This window comes from Etheostoma spectabile, chromosome 2, assembly GCF_008692095.1.
Source record: "Etheostoma spectabile isolate EspeVRDwgs_2016 chromosome 2, UIUC_Espe_1.0, whole genome shotgun sequence".
Taxonomy (NCBI): Eukaryota; Metazoa; Chordata; class Actinopteri; order Perciformes; family Percidae; genus Etheostoma; species Etheostoma spectabile.
In genome coordinates, this window is record NC_045734.1 from 25,359,261 (window position 1) to 25,365,777 (window position 6,517).

Sequence of the window (6,517 nt, forward strand, 5' to 3'; positions counted from 1 at the left end):
TCAATCAAAGCTGTGGGTAGATATTAGTGCTGTAAAGAACCGAGTTCACTACAAAGCTGCAATGAAAATGTACATAGGCTCATGGAGGTTTGGTGAAAACCAGATAAGGTACACATAAATAGAATTACTGCAGATTATTAGAAGAAATAGATGCTATGAACAAAAATAAAAAATAAAAAACATATCTGTATTGTTAACTTCCACATGCCAGCCAGAGTTACATAGGTCCGTTGCATCATCATCCATTAATGTTGTCTAATTAAATGTATAGATGTTGAGTAATAAACAAGCAATTTATAAACAAGCGGGCATGAATTCCTAAAAAAGAGTCTCACTTACATGATAAAACACCAACATCCAACCTGTTACTGTTGGGTCTACCCATTCATAGATACCTGACCTTGGAAGTACCTGGTGTTGTCCTTTTCAAAATTAGAAGTGAACGTTGAGTGTGGAAAGTTTTATGACAATTGCTTTGCCCCCCCCATTAGGATCTTCAGTAAACTCTCCACAATAGTTACGAAATACAGAAGAACTGCATCAGACTCTGGAGGACCTGAAGTTGCAGGCTTTTCATGACATGGGCTCAGTACATAATCTCTAACGTAGAATAGTTTTAGTCCTGGCAAGTCTTTCAGGCGTGTGTGTTTGTGTGAAAATAAAAGCTAAAATCCAGAACAGAAGAAAAAATCTGTTAATGGAACAAGAAGGTGAGTCAGTTGGAGATCTTTGGTTCCAACCGACGTGTCTTTGTGCGACAGACAGAAACGTGACGGGATGATTCTACAGCCTGGGTCCCAACGGAAGCTGGAGGAGGAGGTTATGGGTGTGTGGGGGGGCTTTGGTGGTGAGAGTGTGGCGATTTGATTCAAAATTGAAGGCATTACTGAACAAGTAGGCTAACACGGCATCCTGGCACAAACATGTAATCCCATCCAGTTCCGTTTAGTGGACCATCATTTATTTTTCAAAGACAATGATCCCAAAAAACACCTTCCAAGCTGTTAAGATCTATTGACCCAAGAAGAGAGTGACGGCCTGGTGCGCCTCCACAGTCACCGGACCTGAACCCAATGAGACGCTTGGGAGAGTTGGACCGAGAGTGAGGCAAAAGGCCAACAAGTGCTGGCATCTCTGGCAAACTCCTTCTTCCTTTTTTAAGTACATCTTCCAATGAGTGCATTCTAGTTTGATCAACTTCATGCTGGATGATAACACTGTCAATGTACACACCTATATGTATATATATCATGTATGCATTTCTGAACGCCTTGCAGTACAAAGGAACCAACTGCGGATGGATGGACCCACCCGGAATGGTTAACCCAAGGACGGGACAATCCTGATCATGAGGGATCCCAGAAGGGAACAATCCCATCCACACTACCGTGCCGATTAACTGCCTCTGCATAACATGGAAAAAAAAAACAACTAGTGATTCCGAAGCGGAAACAATTAGCGTTACCTCCGCTGCAGGATGACATCAAGCTGTAGCCAGAAATGAGGCGAGATATCAACCACGGATCCACACTACCAGGATCTAGCAAAAGAATTGGAATGTCGTTCGGATGTGGACAAGTGTGGGTTGCATGTATCAAAAAAAAGGGAAGATGATCAGAAATGAGGGATTGAATACAGAGGCTGTTATTGCAGATGTGCAGGTAGCGACAAATACCTTGGGGGGCCAAAGGCTAAGGAAACCATGAGGAGGCAGCAAGTGAAGACCGCCACAGCCAAATACCTACAAAGAAGGAGGCAGGTCCTGAAAAGTAGCTGAATGGGGGAAAAACAAGACCGAAGCATCAACACATACGCCCTGCAGTCATCAGATACCCCGAAACTGGTCTAATAAACTAGCAAAAGAGGAGAGATAGAGCAACGACATCAAGACGGGAAAGCTCCTCAAAATGCAGGGGTTTCACCCCAAATCAAGCCCCCTGAGACTGTACACCAAGTGTAGCGTGGGGGGCCGAGGGCTAGTGAGTAACAAGACCACTGTCCAGGATGAACAAAGAAGATCCAGGAGTACCTCAGAAGATGGCCCCAAGATGAGGGGCTAGGAAAACCTTGGGCAGCAGAAACCCGAAGGCGAGGACAAGGAAGATGAAGAACCGTCCTGGAGGGACCAAAGCCGCTGCACGGTTGTGTACCACCAGACAATAGAAAAAAGAATAGCTGATATCAAGAAAATCCTACCAGTGGCTGGAAACGGTGGACTGAAGGCCAGCACAGAGGCACTAATCATGGCAGCAAAAGAACAGGGCACTCAGTACAAGATCAATAGAAGCTGGTCTTCCACACAGGCCAGGCCCCAGGCAGACTGTGCAGGAGCCCCGGAGATCAGTACAGCACACAAACAGCAGGGTGTAAGATGCATGGCAGGAAGAGGCGTACACTGAAACGCCATAACAGATAGCGGTCTAGTTACAGGGAACATCTGCCACGAGGTAGGGTGGAAGTCCAAGGTCAAAATGGGAAGACCCCTCCTAAGTAGCGGACAGACGAGCCAAGATCCTGTGGGACTTCAAGATCCAGAATGACAAAATGGTAGGCTAACCAACAAGACATCGTGTTGATGGAACAAACAGGAGAGAAATCAGTAGGGGATAGATGTGAAGATTCCCAGGCGCAGCCCACATCAGAAGAAGGAACACGAGAGAAGCTTGAGAAATACACAGGGCCTGAAAAGTGAGCTTGGACAAAGATGTGGAAAAAATAGAGCAACAGTGATGCCAGTGGTACATCAGAGCACTGGGGGCTGTGACCCCCAAAGGGGAGGTGGATACAGCAGATTCCAGGAAAAAACATTAAGAGGTCTCTGTCCAGAGAACCGTGCAGCAGAGGAAAACAGCTAAGATACTGAACCCTCGACTCCCGGCCTTGGTAGAGGAACCCGAGCTTGAGGATACACCATACCACCCCACAAGGTGAGAGGGGGATTTTTTTTGTTATTGTGATACACAGTATAGGCAAAAGATGCATTCAATGTGTTTCCTTTATTTTCATGACTATTGACATGTAGAGTCTCATGAAGGCATCAAAACTATGAAGAACGCATGTGGAATGATGTACTACAAAAAGTGTGAAATAAACTGAACAACAGTCTTATATTCTAGTTTCTTCAACGTATAAGCCGTCTTGCTCTGATTACGGATTTCGCACTTCACCTTCAAAGAAGAGTCACCCTAAAAGGGTTTCCCAACAGTCTTGAGGAGTTTCCCAGAATGCCAAGCACTTGTTGCCCTTTTGCCTTCACCTCTGCGGGTCCAGCTCACCCCAAACCATCTCGAATGGGTTCAGGCCCAGGGACTGTGGGGGGCAAGCAGTCCACCACTCTCCCTCTTGGTCAGATATCTCCGTACACTCCTGGAGGTGTGTTTGGGGTCATTGTCTTGTTGAAAAATAATGAGGGTCCAACTAAACACAAACTTGGATGGGAAGGCAGCGCTGCAGGATGCTGTGGTAGCCATGATGGTCAGGATGCCTTCCTTTTTGAATAAATCCCAAAAACCAGTGTCACAAGTAAGCATCCCCACCCCGCACACCTCCGCCTCAAATGCTAAGAGGGAAAACCAGGGCAGTAGAATCCCATCCAGTCACATTTTTCTCCGTCGCACACAAAGACATGGCCGTTGGAATAAAGACCGCAAACTTGGACTCAGAACAAAGCCAGATTTCACTGGTCTAATGCGATAACTGGTTCTAGGCCCAACAAATATCTTCTGCTGGGGTTAGCTCTCCTTAACAGTGGTTTCTAGTGATATGGACCATGAAGGTAAATATCGCGCAAGTCTCATCATATACAGTGTTCTAGAGATGTCTCTGCTGCTAGAACTATGGGTAAATGGAATAACACTAGACTATAAGACATGATTTTCATTTTTTTTTTTTTCACGTTTTTTGTTCAAATACATAATTCCACATGTGTCAATTCATAATGTTTTGATGCCTTCATGATAATCTACAATGTTAAATAGTCATGAAATCCAAGTTTAACATGTCCAAACGTTTGGCCTGTAGTGATCTATATGATAAAACAAGAATACATCTCAAGGGGTATTCAAGGTGCTTTATTAATAAAGTGGATTTCCTACTTGTTGCTAATTGCGCTGAAGGGACATGAATCCATCATGTGTGGCATATAAGACCACTTTAAAGTCGTAAACGTCTTTTATTGTGCATTACTTCCAGGTGGAAAACATTGCACGGACAACTAGCAGATTTTACTGGTGATGGTGCGTGATATTGCCCATTGAGGAAATTCAGGGCTTAGGACCCATACTCTCTGCTGGGGGGTCTTGCAGAGACCAGTGTTTGTATTGCACTCAATTGCTGTGTTTGGTCATATCACGGATACATGTGAATACAAAATATAATCAGAAAAAGTCAATATTATTGGCGCCCCTTATAAAAGCTTCTATTTTTACTTTACTAATGAATTTTGTTCTGGTTTTTGTTTTTGTTTTCTTTTCTTTTTGTTTCTTTCTTTCTTTTATACTAAACTGTACTAGACCATGTACTTTTTACGGTAAATCCAACTGCCTAATGGACGGCAGATGGAAACGTGTAATGCATACTTGTTCATCTGTGTGCAAATGGTCCTGGAAATAATAAATCCTAATCAAATTAATTAAAATTAAATTAATTAACGTAAATGAAGAAAGTATTAGTCCTCACACAGAGGCCAGGTTCAAATCCGACATGGTGGTGGCAGGTTTCCTGCATGTATTTAACCTTTCATGTCCTAGCTGTACTGGTGATAAAGGAAGAAATGCCCAAAGAAAAACTACAGAATCACAGTACATCTTATGTATGTTCTTAGCTGAAACTACCCAGCCGTGTATACAAAACATAAAATGAGCTCTACTCTTAACAGCTGCAACTTAAGCATCTTGCCCAGCCAAGTTTTCTATGCACTCTTCTACCTTATGTAGAGTATGAAATGTTCCCAGTGTGAACCTATTTTTTCATTGTGAATAAGAAAATAGTAACGGTCACCCCCGTAAATTGAGATCAGTAGTAAAAGTCATACTTGAAGTGAAAAATAAGATGTCCTCCTGGAGTCAGAAGTGTTGCTGTGGGAAGAAATTAAAATCCAGCGATATGATATGAACAACAAATATCATTGTTACTCAAAACAAACTCGATTTTATCTGTCAGTTGAAAAGGCATGTCAAACTTAAGTGTGGGCTGGAACAGTTAGCATCTGCAATAATACAACTTATATTGATGAATGTTCATATTTAATTTATCATGGTAAACAAGCCAATGCGATGAATGTAAATGTCATCTCAGGTAAACAGGGTTAAAGGTTTGCTAATGACATTATGAAAGTAGAGTTGAAATACAGAAACAGTCCACATGAGAACATGTTACGTTGAAAGTAAAAAAGATTACAGCAATGAAAAAACAAATGCTGTACTTCAAAGAAACTTAGCTGCTGATACATTAGACAGTAAATAAAATACAGAAAAACTACATTTAGATGACTTGATTAAGTCGAACAGATGTTGTTATTTTGGTATTCCACAAAATTAGCATCACAAGTCAAAATTAAGGGACACCTTGGCCGTTCCCATAACAACACAGTCTCTTTACAGTAAATACTCAGTATGTGTCTATAATGAGTATTGTTGATTTACTGAACCTTTCAAACAACTCACATCTCAGCATGGTTATTTCAGAAGAAGTGCCTGTACATTAGTAATCAGTGTTATTACATCAAATCATTTGGATGAAACAGAACAATCTTTGAGTTGTTAGATAGTTCTTTCATTTTGAGCCTCGTACTATGAGTGGGTTTGTAACAAGGATGATACAAAATTATTTGCTAACGATTCTTAAGCGTGCGTTAGGGAAATTGGATGGGCACTCGAGCTATAGGTATATCCACTAGACCAAGCAAAAATGGAGAAAATGATTAAAACCAAACCAGGTGGGGTGGAAACAGGTCTGTGCAGCTTTTCTCTCTGACGTCTTACTACTTCGATAGGTTATTATAAAATATCCTGGTGTATGTAGAAACTATGAAAAGCAATGGGCACAGAATTGGAGATCTAATAGAATAACTATACCAAATACAGGTAATTACTCTTGATGTTACACATTGAAGTTTGTAATTGAATGGTTACAAAAATATTCCTTTTTAGGTAAGTCACAAAGTTTTGCTTCATAACTAAATATTGTTGGAATAAAATATGACAAGCAGACACCAACACCAAGCAAAGAACAGGAAAATACTTACTGTGGTTTTTGTCATTATAGTGTTGATATTGCAGAGGTTTACATATAGACACATATCTGTCATAGGCCATGGCTGCCAACAGTAAGAACTCTGAACAGCCTAAAGTATAAAATATTTGAAATTGAAAGAGACAGGCTGAATAAGATATGATCTGTTTTTCATATAAAAAGTCAACCAAAAGCTTTGGGTAGATATTAGTGCTGTAGAGTAGACAGTTTAGTGACAAAGCTGCAATGAAAATGTACATAGGCTCATGGAGGTTTTGGTGAAACC

At 41.4% G+C, this 6,517-nt stretch overlaps 2 pseudogenes; both read right to left on the bottom strand.

Annotated features, from left to right (window-relative positions):
* The window catches only part of LOC116701941 (olfactory receptor 2T3-like), a 3,703-nt pseudogene extending 418 nt beyond the window's left edge, over positions 1-3,285 (bottom strand).
* A 2,635-nt stretch (positions 3,286-5,920) lies between these two features.
* The window catches only part of LOC116701951 (putative olfactory receptor 13C6), a 736-nt pseudogene continuing 139 nt past the window's right edge, over positions 5,921-6,517 (bottom strand).